Source organism: Passer montanus, unplaced genomic scaffold, assembly GCF_014805655.1.
Source record: "Passer montanus isolate IOZ18808 unplaced genomic scaffold, ASM1480565v1 scaffold20, whole genome shotgun sequence".
NCBI classification, from domain to species: domain Eukaryota; kingdom Metazoa; phylum Chordata; class Aves; order Passeriformes; family Passeridae; genus Passer; species Passer montanus.
The window spans coordinates 5,907,635-5,924,027 of NW_024366592.1; the positions used below are offsets into that span (position 1 = coordinate 5,907,635).

General features: G+C 43.3%; 1 protein-coding gene across 2 annotated transcripts in view; it reads left to right on the forward strand.

Annotated features, from left to right (window-relative positions):
- Nucleotides 1-16,393, forward strand: part of ETV6 (ETS variant transcription factor 6) — a 125,556-nt gene that overhangs the window by 528 nt on the left and 108,635 nt on the right. The gene's annotated exons all lie outside the window — the stretch shown is intronic.

Genomic DNA, 16,393 nt, shown 5'->3' on the forward strand with positions numbered 1-16,393 from the left:
CCGGCCCCGGCAGCAACTTCGTAGAAAGTTTCCTGCCGTCGGGGAGATGCAGCCGCTCCTGCTTCCGCCTACAGTGGGTCTGTCTTTCTTTCTGTCTGTCTTTCTGTCTGTCTGTCTGTCGTTATTGAATTTTAATATTTTTCCCCTTACTATCCGTATTGCTGCTGTTTATTTTCGTGCTTGCGATTCCTGGCATCGCTTGCCGGTGGCAGGTAGGAGAGCCAGGGCTGCCAGCCCGGCCCCGCTCCAGCAGGGGCTGGGGGATGTGTTTCCCCGTGCCTTGGCCTGCTGAACAAGGGCTTGCCCCGGGAAGTTTATCGTTTAAAGTGGAGGCGGCATGAAGCTGAGACAATGGAAACAAAACTGAGTTTCCTTTTTTGTCCAGACCCTTCCTATCTAGCAGCCCACTGCTTTCCTCTCGCCTTCCCTCACTCCCTGGTTTTGCATTTTATTTAGGAATCGGTTTGTCTTGTTGCAAGCCAGGAATCTCCCTTCTGCTTCTGACTAACTGTGCCCGAGTAAGAAAGAGATCTTTAGTGGTTGTCTCTCCCTGCCCGGAAGAAAGAGGTGACTTCCAGACTCTCTCTAAGGGGAAGAGCCTGGAATAAACACTTATTCAGCATGATGCTCTTTTGTTTGCTTGTCCCATGTGTGTACGGGGGAGTCTTGCATTCTATATGGTGGCAACGCAATTTGAAAACTTCTGGGTGTATTTTCTCTTGCTGAGTTAAATGCAATCAGGCCTGTGTCCCGTGAAGTCTCGTGGCTTAGAGTCTAGTTTGACTTTTCCTAACACAGACAGGCAAACTGGATAGCGGGGTATTGTATGCATGTTGCTGTATGGTGAAATGCTAATGCAGCAAAATGTGTTCTATTAACTCATTGGGTCCCTAAAGATATACAGAATGAGATGTAGCTGCTGTTTTTTTCTGGTAAACCCCGTGGAAAGGTAGGATATATTCTCTGGACCAAAGAACACAAATGTCATGAAAAAGCGGTGCCCTATGAGCTGTATTTCCTTGTTTTTGACGTGTCATTTTGAAAATAGGAGGCTTACTTCTGCTCTTACTGAAATCAACAACCATCCTGTTGATTTCAGGAACTGTAAAACTGCTCCTTACACAGTGTCACTAAGGTATGTTATAGAATCATACTGTAAGTAATCATTTTCCTAACTGGAGAGATACAAACTTCTCCTTCAGTCTTGAAATTATTAAATGCCACATTTTCATTGCATTTCAACAGTTACTGGAAAACTGATTTTTATTTTTTTAGAAGTCACTGGTTCTAAACATCATGAGCTGAACTTATTTTTTAATGTACCTTTTCTCTACATGTAGAAACTGCTGTTACTGGCTATTTTAGTAGTTTCAAATTTTAAAATTAAAACTGCAGGCAGAAATGTGAACTTCAAATGAAAGCATTTCTTCACCAGTCTAACCATTCTGGGTAGCTTTCCCTTCAGCTTTTCTAATGATCATTGCTTTTTGGACACTTTTTTAAACCAGCTGATGAAGGTGATTGCGTTCAGCAGCTGGATTTAAGAGGAGCTGTTTAAATGGTAGTTGATTATGTGAGTGCAACTGATAGTTTCTTCAGTATTCCAGTCTGGCTCATGGCGTGGAATGTGGTACTGAGGCAGGGGAAAAAGCTACACAGAGTACCCCGACTTCGCTGCCTTGTTCTGCAAAGTAGGCAAGCGTTGTGCTACATGGGTGTCACAAAGTTTCGCTAGGAGCCTGTGAACGGGAAGCAGTGGTGCTGGTGGGTGTGTTTTCTTGTGCTTTTCTTGGTTTGTTGTTGGTGTTCTTTCTTCCCCTTCCTCCTCCAATCTGGGACAAGGGTGCAGGCAGTAAATGCCACAGCACCTGGGGCAATGAGCAGGAAAAGCTTCAGCAGAGAAGGTGAAGGCTGGTGCTTTGTGCCCGAGCTGCTCAGTGCACAGTCTTCCTATCTCATCGTGTTAGAGAAGTGCTCTAATCAGATTTGGGAAAACTTTGAGGAGGTGAAGTTTTGGTTTGTATTTTATTACTGGTAATCAGTGGAAGCTTGCAGTAATATCTTGGGTTGAGTGAAGTAGTTATCAGTATGCGTGTGTGATTATGTATTGATATGTGCTTGCTTTGCAGCAAGTATGTGCTGGCTGACTCCTGGGAGATGAAAAATACCCTGCTGATAGCCAGACCTTGCCAGCACTTGGGTGTGTGCTTGCCAGGCTTATGGCAAGCAGACCCACTGTGCAGCTGTGGCAGGGAGGTTAAGCGTGTGCTTGGGGTCTAAAGCTGCAGAGACAACTCATCCTGGGGTTTAGAAAGTAAAACCTCGGGGCTCAGAGGTGAGTGTGAAGGTTGAGCCCTCAGCTTTTGCTGCAGCTTAGTGCATCAGCATACTCTGTGCATTGACTTGGGAGGCTTTGGGGTTGTGGTGAACTCCAGTCTGAAAGGGCTTCAAGGCTTTTGCCTCTGAGGTCAGCTGGGAAGGGGCATCTGGTGTGGTTGTGATAGTCAGACTCTTTTTTCATAGATGGAATATCTGTGTTGGTAGTAAACCTGTTCCTCTGATCCTGAGCCACAGTAGTTAGCTGATTATATTGCTGTAAATACTGCCACGATGTTGGCACTCATTACAGTATTGGCAAGTGATCCTTAAGGCCTCACCTCTCCTCCCACAGATGGGAGAATTGAGGCACCAGGGGAGTGTAAACATCTTGGCAAAGACATATACGGGAGCGAAGGCTCAAAGGGAGACAGGACTAGCAGTTTAGGCACAGATGATGATTTTTGTGATTAATTAAGGTCTATGTGGTGATAAGTACTGTTAAAAACCTCACCTGGAGCTTTCTGATTGTCAGGATCTCCTTAATTTTTTGTCTGAAATTAATATACCTTGAGAATATCACTATAGTTTCATACAGAGATTCAAAATACAGCAGGCAAGTGGAAGGCTCTCAAAGGGCGCAGTTTAATTTGTTTATTTTATTTTTTATAAATATGACACTTTCAGTTGCTTAGTCTGACTTACCACGTGACTATACAATTGTGCTGGCACAAGTGTGGAGTTGTGTGGGAACTAAAAATGGGGATATGGGGACAGATCAGCTGCTTCAGGTCTTGCAGACCAGGATCTCTGAGCCCAGATTCCCCTGTGTGCCCCTGGCTGATGCTTGAGCTGAGGCACAGAGCCTCACTGCCAGTCAGGTTTCACACCTGGTTTCAGTGCAGATTTTATGTAGGTGCAAGCTTGGTGGATATAGGTGCTCTCTCTTGTGCTGAGCTCAATGGGGTGGCTGCAGGAGTCCTTCAGCACAGGATCTTGAAGGACTTCTTAGAGTGCTCATTTTGGATTGGAGGATGTGCTTTGTAGTAGTTTTAAAAAAGGCAGAGGAAAGAAAAAGCTAAAGGGCAAGGAATCAGTGTAGTGTTTTGAGTTTTCAATCTTAATTTGCTTTAATTTGATTGATTTACTTTTTGGATGGTGGGTTATGTCTCCTGATACCTCATTCATGCTGTTTCTGCAAAGAGCCCTCTCTCACTGAAGGCTTCCCATGCTGAGGGACTGTTCAGCTCCACATGGCCAGAATCCTGTAGCCCTCAGCCAAGGCTGAGTATCTGTCAGTGCAGAGCATGTTCCTTAGTGTTTACTTGTGTACTGGGAGGAGGATCCTCCTCACTTCTTCTACAGTGACAATGCTGTCATTAAATTCAGTGGTGGAGGATTGAATGGTAGAAGACCAATGTTTGGAAGTACATACTATTTAACACCTGATTAATCACTTAACTCCTTGGCACCAAGTAAATTGAATCCCTCTGAAGCAAAATTTTACTAGCACTGCCCCAATTAAAAAGTGGTCATTAGCATTCACTGTGTCATTACAGGTGAAGTCAGTTTCCTGGGAGGCAACCCATTAGAAGAGCATCTTGAATCTGAAATGCCCCAGTGAAACAGAGTCTACTTTAATGATAATTTATATGCATATTGCAGCGTGCATCCCAAAGTGCCTTTTGGAGGGTGGCGACTAAACGGTGCTGTGCTGATAGAAATAATGATAAGAGGGACATGAAGTCTTGTACAGTGACACAGAAGCAATCTTTCTGCCTTTTAGAAAAGTTATCTGAGTCCTTGAGTGCTTGTGTTCTGAGTTCTTCTGACAAAAGTTCTCCTAATAACGTGCTCACTGCAGGAAAGGGGGAGAGCCAAGGTAAGTGGTGTTTCTGGCCAGTAATGTAATTTTCACCTACAGTCCAAAAATTGGCTAACTTGTTTTTGGGTTCTTTTTGTATATGTTTGTTTTGGAGTATTTTGTAGTTCAGCTGGGCATCCCTAGAGTACTACCAACAGTTCAAAAGCCAGTGCTTTTGAAAGTGATCACCTTGTCTTTTGCTTTCCCCAGCTGTGAAACAAGCATAAAACAATAATAAATGTACCCATGCAGGGCAGTAGCAGGGCTAATTACTTGTGATACAGCATGGAAACAAACTGTGTTTATTACAGAAATCGGGGGCAATGATCTGATTTGTACTTGGCTTTTTAGTTCATCCAGTGCTTTGGGGGCAGGGGTGTGGTGGTGGTTGTTTGGCTGTTGGCTTTTTTTGGTGTGGGCCACCTACTTCTGCTGAGCAGTCAGAGCAAGGTCTTGGAGCTTCAGGGTGTCCTGATGTCTGGATCAGCCACACGTGGGCAGGGTGGTGTTCCTGTGCCCACAGCCTACATGGAGGGCGGCTTTGGAAGAGGCTGGCACGTGTTGCTGCCACAATCCTGTTCCTGGCCCGGGGGAGGAGCACCTGGGAGGGATGGCAGCCAGGTGTGGCTGCCAGAGAGATCCCCACCTTCCCCTGACCACCGCCCTTCCCAGGGCTCCCTGAAGCTGGATGCAGAGCAGGCTGCACACACAGTTGTTCCAGGTGTTACTCTTTCCCTGGCAAGGGAGGACTCCCTGGTGGGGACACTGGATGATGATGAACTGCTAGCATTGCCACAACAATTAAGTTTGAAGTTGCAGTGTGTCCCTGTGCCTCCCAAAGGAAGGAGGCTGCCTGGAACAGCCCATGGGTGGGATGTTCCTCTAGGCAGTTGTGAAGCAGCCAAACCAAACCCAGGTATGTTCAGCCTGAGCAAAGAGACCAGACACCAAAGCTTCTGTGCTTTAACAGTGGAGTTGTGGCTATTGATTCCTGCTAGTGTGGGTTAGTTTTAGGTCTACAATCCATGCCAAATTTAGACCATACCAGTTCTGATGTTGCTGAGTTGTCTTCAGGCAGTGTTTTATTGAAGCACAGAGGAGAACTACACTCTTCATCTACTTCTTTAGTAACATGTGGGACTCAAGCCTAGATTATAGTGACTGCTTTTTTTTTTTTCTTTTTTTCTTTTTCTTTTTTTTTTTTTTTCAAAAATGCCACTGCTGGCAGGAAAATAAATGCAGAAAACTCCAGCCGGAGTTAAACTTGTTTTTGGAATGTCCTGGAGCACTGGTAAATAAAGGATTTTGAAAAGGGTTAAGCTTTTCACTGATAGATGGTATCATCTGCTGTAATGCTACAAAACTCCAAAGTAAACTGGGTACAGCAGTTAAGGAAAGCTATAAATGATTCTTCATCTGAATGAATTTCCAAAGGTTATTCCTTGTTAAGGCACATGCAGTGCCTTTGCTTCCGTGTTGTTCTTGTATAATTTGCAAAGACTGTCTTAACTAAGACAGTCTGGAGAGAGAGAGGTTATGGAGATTCTTGCTGCAGTGTGTGTTGGTGTTCTATGGAATGTATGCACATATAAATATATAGCACTGTAAATAATTTTAAAGATGTGTATATTGCCAAGAGGAGCATTGGGTGTAACTGCAAGAGATGTGTTAATACAACTCCAAAAAAGTACTTCGGATGTGGCAGCTGGATTTCACATATTTAACTATTAACAGCTGGCCAATATTAAGTCCAGAGTTTGGATGTTTAATTTTAAACTAAAATTAAATATGATTATGAATAGGGACAGTGAATGATTTCTTGGGATTTTTTGTTTGCTTTTGTTGCAGATTTTGTTTTGGGCTTTTTGTGGCCAGCTCAAGTAGGGTCCAGTCGAGAAATTGTAAATTACTCATTTTCGGAGTTTATTCTGGAGACAACCAACTGGCAGCCACTCAGGACTATCCTTAAAACTGATGAAATGAAGCAGAGAGTCAGGTTCTTTATATGGTTCAAATTTCAACTGAATGTAGCTGAAGTGATTTTTTTTCATTATGTCTTCAGTGGGATCCTCCAAAACATCTCTTAACAGAGCTAGGAATGTTTTCTACGTGGTCTGGGATTCTGTGGAAATCTATGATCTTGGAGCTCTACTAGGCAAATAAAATGTCTAATAATAGTGCCAGAGATAGGAGTACTAAAATTCAGAGGCTGGTTTATCCAGCTAGTAGGGCCACAACAAGGCATTCTGTAGCTGCAAACCATGTTTCCTGTTTATCTTCCTCCTTTTTTTCTTACAAAGCATTTCACATAAAGGTAGTTTCCATCATTGGTGGAGCCCCATGGAGCTTTGCTGATACTCTTCGAGGTCAAATGCAGTGATCCCAGCATTTACAGCAATACTGGGGAGCCCTTTCCTGACCTTCTATAAGGTCTATATTGTGATTTCCCCTCTCTGTGACAGAACTAATAGTTTTTTTTCTCCTGGTGGATTAGGACTGGAGATGTTTCACCGCATTCCCCCTTGAATGGCTTGTTCTCATCTGCCTACCTGTCTTGTGCTTTAAAACACAGGCAAAGCCAAGCATTTTCTGACCTGGCTGAAGCTGAGCTTTGGTAGAGTGTGAGGAACTTCAGATTCAGGGCTGAGGCTTTTGGTTCGACTTGTCACTGAAGGCTACTGAAAAAACATTCCTCAGTAGATGGATCTTCCCTGCCACATCTGTGAGAAGCTGCTTGGATGTTTCCAGTGGGCACCACTGTAAAATACTGGCTGCAACTTAAAGCCTGCAGAGCAGAAGAGGTGGTGCTGATAGGCCATTGTCACCAGCATGCCCTTCTCCTGTAGTGGCTCTGGTCCCAGCAGTGTCACTCCAGCTCCATGGTAGCGGCGCCCTGCAGTTCAGAGCACCACTGCTGGCTTGGGCAGCCTGGTGTATGTGTTGGATTTCCAACTGGCATGGATGCCCATGCCATGCTGGAATGGCACCTGAGTGGCAGACCCGCCATCTCCCTGGAGGTGAGGAAATGAAGGGCTGGGCTGCTTACAGAGGGATGAGGATGCACTCAGTGCTGCCAGGGGTTCCAGGAAGGGCACCACGTTGCAGGAACAGGAGTGTTGATGGGTATGAATTCGCTTCTCAGTTGGCAGACTGAGTGGTTGTACCACTGTCTTATGACTTGAGCAAATGTGCTCTCTGGAAGAGGACCTGGGGAAGACTGTGGGAGCAGCTTCCAGGAGAAGGTTATAGGATGTAAAATGTTTCATGGCTTGTGGCTTGAGATACGTATCAGCCATTGCACAGTAAACACTGAGCTCAAATACACTGGAGATGGTGTCCTAGCCAGCTACCTCACAGCAGCTGAGTCATCAGAGCCATCCATGACTGACCATGTGCTGGCTTCTGTTACCTCCCAATGGGGACAAATTACAACCTCAAAGTAAGAAGAGAGTGAATTAACAGTGTATGCAGAGGCAATTAGCACAGCCAAGTGAACCATGTTGACAGACAGTGGCTGCAGGCTTGGAGAAGTGGGCAGAAAGTGCAGGGGTAGGGGTTTTTTTCTTGGTAGTTTTGGGTGGGGCACTTTCAGAACTTTTCTGCTTAATAGAAACAACGAGGTCTCTTTGAGATGTTCAGTACTGTTTGCTGATAGACCTCCCAGAACTGGTCTGGCTCCTGGGATCGTATTTTAGGAAATAGTTTGGTTAGTGAATGAAAGAGAAAACTGAGCTCGGTTTTGATTTGGGGTGAAATAGAAATAGGCAAATAAAACCATAGTGGGAAAGAAACAGGGAGTGAAATAGAAATTTCCTGTATATTGCAGTTTGAATCTGTTCTGTGTATCAGTTCTGAATACAGCGTGCCTTTCTGACTACTGAAAAATATACAGAAATGTGCAGTGGAGTTGCCTGGGGAAGCTTCTATAGGAAGACAGGCTGCAGTGCCTAGGACTTTTTGGCTTGGAAAGGAGTCTGCTGAGGGAGATATAATAGAAAATTGTAAAATTGCACAGCGGTGTAGTAAGGAGAGCAACTCCTGATAGATCATGGTTAAGAGTAGGTAATGACCTTATAGGAAGATTAAAACAAGTACTTCTTCATCTGTGGAGCTTTGGAGCTCGCTGCTGCAGGGTGGTGTAGAGCTAAAAGTGCAAATAGATTTGAAAAAAGAGGGTAGATGAACATGAGGAAAATACTAAAACTAACAGCCTGTGTGTGGGGGAACCTCTCTATTTACCCTGGGGAAAGTTAGTTTTTTCTGTGTGCTAAGCCTTTCCCAAAACAGACTTCTTTTGGGGATAAGATCATAGGTTTGCTCTGATGCTGTGTAGGCATTCAGATGCTTCCATATAAAATTTTGTACTCTGGAAGGGTGGTCTTAAGGACACTTCTCTTTCAGACTCTTTTCTAAGTCTCAGCCCCAGCAGTCTTGATTTCAAGTCTAGTCAGTTGTTAGTGAGAAGAGAGCTGAAGAAGAGCTGGTGTCTGTGACTCAGAGATTTGTGAAGTCAAGGTTGCTTGGACTACAAGAGATTGGCTTTACTTCTGTATATACCCACATTCAAATGACAGAAGGGAAAACTTTGAGAGAATACAAAAATTTGAATTACAGCTCAGGATTTGAAAAAGTTTTCTGGTTTTGGGGAAGAGACAATTGATTGCTTCTAAGAGCCAAATGTGGGTTACCCATGCTTTTCCAGAGGTCTCCTAATTACCATTATCACCCATGTGAAATGTGTTGCTGAAGCATTAACTCCTTTTCACGTGTGTGACAAATGGGGTCCCAACTGGAGCTTGTAGCAGTGGCCATCAGAGTTGCTGCTTTCACTGCCTGGCCAAATGTTGCAAACATTCACTCAACTGTGTTACTTGCTAAGGAATGCTGTCATTTGTACAGATTCTGGTATTATTTTGCATGTGTAGTTTTTAGGTATTTTCCTAAAGAGAGAGTGATTCACAATGTTGGATGGCCATTCAAATGTATTGATGTGCAGCTAAAAATGGCTTTTAACCTAAATTTAGTTTTCCTCTCTGCTAATCTATACAATGTCCACAAATATCTATTTAAGTAATTGGACAGTCTCATAAAGATTTAGTTAGGTTTTTATTTGGCAAATAACAAATTACTTTATTTGCTGAATGATTGATTTTTTTGGTAATAATTTTGCATGTTGTTATGATTGGCTTTGCAGTGAAATGTAATTGCAAGTGCAGTGTCCAGCATCAAAATCTGAGCATTAAAAGTAGTTCTTAAGAAGAAAGAAAGGTTTAAAATTGTACATGAAATGCAAATGTGTGGTACATTTTCAGGTAATATTATGTAATAAATAACAAGACTTTTTTCTTAAGCACGTAATTTTTTCATTTTTTAAATTGTACTGGTTGTTTTCTGCTGTGTTGAATCTTTGTTGACTGGAGGAAGGAAACAAGCTTTCTTTTTCTGCAGCCTTAAAGCATTTCCCAGCTTTGGGTGATCTAGTCATTGTAATGAACTAATTGACTGAACTGAAAGAAGAAAATCTTTTCTCCATGTCTGTTGCCAGAAGCTGGCTTTGCTCTTTGACAGGCTCAGGCTCTAGTGGTAGGATAGTGGGTCCCACTCATTTGAATGTGCTTTGGCACTAAGTATTGTGCTTGGGATTTATCTTTAAAATTATTTTCTGCTATTGTTGTTATACCTGAATATCAATACACTCTAATTTCATGCTTCCTATTTTGTATTAAATGTGAAAAAAAACCCCAAACCCCTTAAAATTTCAGTTTTTAAAAGAGGTGGTCTGGAAAAATTGTACATGTTGAGACATAATGCCTTGAATGCAGTGCTAGTCAGAATCTTTTTCTTTCCTCTGCGTGTTACCCTCTATACTGTGTTTTCATTTAATGCTTTAGTGGTGAGATCCATCTTCAGCCACAGAGTGCTGCAGCAATGGAAATCAGCTGATGTGAGAGAGATTCCTCCAATTTGGCATCAAGGTTTGGCTTTGCAAGCAAGAAGGGGAGCCATGGTAGCTGCAGAACAGGCTGGTGGTACCAAATTACCCAAACCCCTTATGGCAGTAGTGTTCTTGGAAAGAAAAGGCTCAGAAGAAACAGGTTTTAGCTCATGTCCTGTAGTAGAGCTGTGATACCCAAGTCTCCATTAGCTCCATGTTTTAGTGTTGTCACTACCAGCTCCCCGTGAGGGAGGGAGCCCGGATTGCTCTGCTTCACAGATGGGGAGCAGTGTGGCTTCATGGAGTCCCTTGGTGCCCAAGGGTGGGCTGCAGCACAGTGACCCTGTGCTTCACCAAAGGTGTCCTCAGGCCCTTTGCCTGCAGCCTCACTGCTGGCTGGGCAGATGATGCTGTGCTCCTCCATCACTCCTGCGTGGGGTGAGAACCTCACAGCCCTGCTGCGTGTCCCTAGGAGGTGAAGGCTGTTGTCACCATCGCTTCAACAAGTCAAGTTATAAAGTGAACCTAAATACTGATGAAAGAGAGGTCTGTTTTCCTTCAGTCTAGACTGGGGTTTCATAATTCCCTGTTTCCCATCACTGGTCCACAGAGCACCCTGTCATATGAGAAATACTTGTTCAACTTTGAAGGCCTCAGCCTTCTTTTTGTTGAAGAAGAGGAAAAAGTCTTTCCCTAACTAACAGCTGAGATTCTGTCATTTTCCTAGCCTCAATTAAAAGATGAGCATAGGTAGACTCAGGTTGTTGGCAGATGGTTGGCACAGCAGTGAGGAAGGTGTGAAAGCCTTGGATTGCAGAGGTAGCCTACCATAGAGGTGGCCCCTTCTGTGATTTGCCTACAAAGGACACTGAATGCTGGCCTGGAGTGAGGTTTAGAACATATTTACATTTAAACATTACAGTGAGTCTATGCATATTTAAAACTCCATCTTCTAAAGAGGAAAACACCAGCAAACCCCCAAATAAATTAAGGGATTTAATTAGTAGAGTTGGCTAAGAGTGATAGCTTTTGGGGATGAAGAAAGTACTATTTTTGGGTTGCTCTGTATATAACACCTGAGAAACAGAGCCACTTTTCACTAACTGGTTTTCAAAATACTTTTTATCAAATTACTTGCAAAAAACCCCAAAAAAGGTGGTTTAGTTGGTATCTATGCTTCTGGAAATAAATACATATACTTGAAAAATAGATATTTTTGTTCAGAATTTGTCCCTGTGAATTTTCTGAGAAAACTTACCATAGTCTTTGAAGTTCCAACAGACTGCTCACCTGCATGTTTTTGTAGCCACATATTGATTGTAAGAGCCCAGGTGGGCAGTCCTGCACTTCAGGGCTGGAGCTTCTGTCTTGATTTCCAGTGAATTTCCCAGGCTGTGCTGCCCTCAGCCCACCCACCCTCATAGCCAGACACACAGAAATTTAAAGGTATGAAGAGTTTGCTATGATGAACAGCAAGGCCCATTGCAGACTCCTGTGGAAATCATAAAAATAATTTTAGTCATAAGAGGCAGAGGCAGGGAGAAGCTGAACTGGAAGGGGTTATTTCTCATTGTATGGGAGGATCAGATGGAAGCACCTGGCAGTTTAGAAGAGTGGGAAGTCTGTTTTCATACAACATGCAGTGAGGTTCCAAAACTTGCTGCCAGCAGGTGTAATGTAGGGCCAAGCAGGCAATTGTTTCCAGAAGACAGTTCCTACTACACGGATTTATCCAGGACCATTCACTGCAAAGAGAACAGCTGTGGTCCTTGGCTCAGAAAGCCCCTAACCTGTGGATTTCTGTGGGTGTGTGCAATGGAGAGTTTATTCCTTGTGCTCTTACCCTGAGCATTTCCTGTTGGGTGTTGCTGGAAATGTGGTATTAGCTTAGACAGACCTTTGAGCTGACCAGGACTACTGTGTTTTTCCATTTTAATTTAGGACTTTAGTATTTGGTGCTTGACTCTGTACAGATGCCGCTGACAAGTGGAAAAATAACAGGAAAACCTCTCAAGTGAATCAGACCTTCTGCTCTGTTTCTTGATCTTGTTGTGATACTTCCTTAGCAGAGGTAACCTGACCATCTGAAATTCATGAGAGGAATGTTCTTCAGACTATGAAATGAATTTTGTTTGGGAAAATTCCTGGGGATTTTCCTGTCCTTGACACTCCTCTTGGGCTGTGATGCTATTTATTGGCATAAAGTGCCTTGACCTATTTTATTTCTCGAGGTTTTTCTCAAGATTTGGCTGACAGGGGGTGGAAAAAATAATTAGATTGTTAGATAATTCAAATGCTGTGTGCTGTGTCAGGCACACCTCTTCTCATGTTTGATAAGTGAACACAGTTCCTTACAAGGAACTTTCTTTAGATGGCACAAACATGTAACCACATGACTGTGGCTGATGAACAGGTGTTATACAATACAGGGACAATTCCAGCCCTTCCATTAATTTATTCAACTGGCATGCTTGAAACCTGCATGGAGTGACTGTCTTGATTTGATAGTTCAATCTTTTTGCCTTTCAATCCCTGACTTTTTTCAATTCCCAAAAGCTGGGAAAATTGAGAAGGGAGTGTTGTTTACTGAATGCCTGGATTTCATTTTTCTACACTTAACTGTTAAAAAATGAACATGCCAGGACACAAGACCTTCTCGTGGAACTGTGTACACCAAATGTTTCCCTTCAGTGCAAGTTGAGCTGTTTCTCAAATGGTGCTTGCCCTGTGCTAGTGCAGTTAGTGGGCAGTTAGGACTGGAGAAGAGAGCTGGCTAAAAAGGAAAAAGCTCAACCTGCAGATGCTTGTGTGGCCTTTACAAAGACCCCCACCTGGAATGGTGTCCTACAGCAGGCAGGCATACTCACTATGACAGCCTACTCTCACACAGTGCCTGGCTTTAGGTAGGACTGAGTTGTGATGCCTGTGAAGCACAGCTTGCTCACCTATAATTCTCCTGAGGTGCTGTCCCACTGCAGCAGCCTGGAGTCACCTCTGGGGACCTTCTTTGCTGCTCCCAGGTGCTGGCTACAGAGCCTCCTCAATGTCTAAAGACATTACACCTGCTACCAACACATTAAAACAGAAACAAAAAGTCCCAAAAGGTGCTGATAGCTGAAGAAATTCTTGTTTTTCTAGTGTTAAACACAAGGAAGTTAATTTTATCATTCCATACAAAAGCAAATGGAAATATATCTGTGTATCCCATGCAAAGTCTGGACATGCATTTTCCTAACCCACTGTGCAAGCACAACAGTAACATGACCAAAGGCTGTATTATTTGCCAGGTTTCATAGATAAATCTTTCATTTCTAACTCACTGATGTCCTAGCTCTTTGCACCCAACTACTTAGCTCTTGAATTTCCCACTCAGGCTTTGGGCGTTGTTGTGGTGAATGGAGCTGGAGTGCCATCACTGGACAGATACGCAGTTAATCTCTTTAATGCAGAATTCACTTTAGGGTGGTGAAGCAGGGCTGAATTTTACCATACCTGCCTTTGCTAGTGCTCAGCCCACCCCTTTCTCACCACTACAAATGGATAGCCCCGCACAGTCATGTTGAATTTTTCTTCAGGTTTGTACCTCAAGTTTTACCTCACCCTTCATACATTTGAAGCCACAGTCCTTAAAAGTGGTGGTGGTGAGGATACTGGGAAAACACCACCCTGGGAGGCTGAAGTGTTCTTCAGGTTGTTTGAAATGGTAAATGATAAGCCTTGTTTTAGAAAGCAGAAGTATTCTATCTGATCTTGTCCTTCCAGTGGGAAAAAAAAGGGTGAAGGTTTGATAATTTATATGGCAATACAGTTGTAAACTTGGCCTGATTTAGACTGCTAATGGAAAGTACTTTGACTTTTTAACTATGTGTCAGATGAAAGGATAATCTTAGGCTGTCTGATTTCCCATTGCTGCTGGGTTGCACAGCATCTGCCTAAAATGAAAAGGCAGTGTGCAGATACCAGTGTGCAAATGTAGCAGGCTCACATGGCCAGGTCCATTGCCTGCCTTCCCTCCATTTCTCAGTCTCAGGTCTCACTGGTGTTCATTTTTAATCATTCTGGCTCTGGGCTTGTTAAGAAACCCTGAAACCCAAGCATTTTTCCAGGCACAAGTCATTTGTGCTGGGATGTTTGTTTTACTAGTGACTGTCTTTCTCTTGTTTTTCCTCTTACTCATAAGAGGTGAGGATCTTTGACGATGATGAAGAGTCCTGCTCAAAATATGGTGAGACATGTGAAAATTGTAACTTTAGCTGGGGCTCTGAGTCTTTGTTCTAGGTTGACTCTGCCAGTTCCTGAATTATACAGCATGGCTGTACAACACTGTCACACCATCCTTGCCTGCCCAAACAGTGTCTCTGAAGAAGTATTTGCTCAGCTTTGAGTTGATCACTTCTCCACAAGTTTTTAACCATTCCTTAAAGGCACTACAAAAGTGCACACTGTTACTTCACCGAGGTTAAAGTTTGGTGAAGCTTTTAAGGTAGTAAGGTGGTAGTGCCCTGAAAGTTCTCATTCACCTTTCCCCTTTCTTCTCCCATGGGCTGGCACAAATGTTGTGGTCGACGTGGGCATGACAGGGCAGCAGGTCTGGGTGAAAACGGACAGCTTGTGCTAGTGCAAGGCACATCCTGCTGGGAACAAGCAGCTGGGAACATGGGGAGGGCAGGGCATGGTTTTTTTGGTGGTGGTGCCAACAGATCTGTGATTAAAGCATTGATGAAACTCTGAATAAACCTTTGGCCAGATCTGTGTTACATGACATCAGAACCAAAGCTTTTAAGGATTCACACCTATTTTCTTTACAAAAACTTTCTCTTCAGGCTAAATAGATTAATTATAGGAGAAGTGGTCAGGGGTTCAGGAAAACTTGATGGTTCTTTTGCTGAAACACTGTCTCTGCTTTTTTTAAAAAAAATACACCTGGCATCTGAAGCAGCATGGTTTGCTGTTGTAGTGTGAGGGGTAGAGCCTGGAGTTCTGAATGGGCCTTGTGGTATCAGTGCAAGGCTCTGCCACTGTCACCTGCAGCCTCCCAATCATTTTGTGGCTTGCTCTGTGTTTGAGCACACCATGGCTGAGCTGTTTCAGTTTCATTGCTTTAACAAAAAGAGGCACTCGCATGTATTGAGTTTTCTGAGATAGGCTGAGAACACTCAAAGCCAAACCTCCCTGCATTCATTGCAGATTTGTCTGTTCTGTACCACTGGTGCTGGCAGACAGTCTGGACCTGTTTAACCATGCAGCAAAGCATGAAGCCTCTCAGGGTCAGGGAAGGAAGCTTGTCCCAGGTGCCTAATCTAGAGGGCATTTCAGAGTTTCAATTACCTCTTGAAATGATGTCCTCAAGACATGCAAACATGGCAATGATAGGTTCAGTCCTTGAGCTGCACTCACCACAGCTTTCCTGGGAACTTGGTGGATATGCCCAGTTTGGCATGCAAGGTATCTGTGACAGCCTTTGGATAGAAAACTGGGCCAGCTCACAGATCTTGTTTTACATTTCTTGTATCTTCTGTGCTGGCCTTGCAACGTGGTTATAAAATGTACCAGCCTGGTGCATCTACTCATTATCCTGGACAGGGAGGGTAGGCTCAGGTTAAGGTTACTCTATGGAGGTACAGGAAGTTTTAGTCCAGCCCCTGCTCTGTCACTGTATTGTCTGTGACCTTGAAGTCATTTAATGTGATTGCCACTTCATAAAGTGTTAACACCTAGCAAAATGAAGTCAGATGAGTGGTAGAAACTGTTTGTGCTTCTGTTATATAGATAATTAATAAGATCTTACCTTAATCTCCTGCTGGAAGATTAATGCTGCAGAATTATTGGTATTAGGACTCAGGGTTTAATAGCACTGAGGTATGATTTTGGATTGTTCACCCCCTTTTTTTTTTTGTCCCCTCTAATAAAACTTCTGTTGTGAACTCTTACCTTGAAAACTCTGTAGATACCACTGTGCTGCTGTGTTGGTTAATGCACAAAAGAAGGCTTGAATCATGGTTAGGAAAATGAACTTAAAATTTAATGAAAATCAATATTGAAATCTGCTCAGTGCAGGACTGACTAAGTTACCAATTTGGTATTACATCAAGGTTTTTGATTTGTGTAAATTTTAATGAAATAGTTTCTTTCAGCTGATAGCAGTTTAGATGATGATGTGGTAAAGGCTTGAGAAGTTCTCCTCCCTTCAAAGTTACTTGAAAAAAGTTAAAGATTCTGCAGCTAAAGGAGAAATGATGTCATTCTTCATGACACAGAGATTGTAAGGCAGTCGTGTT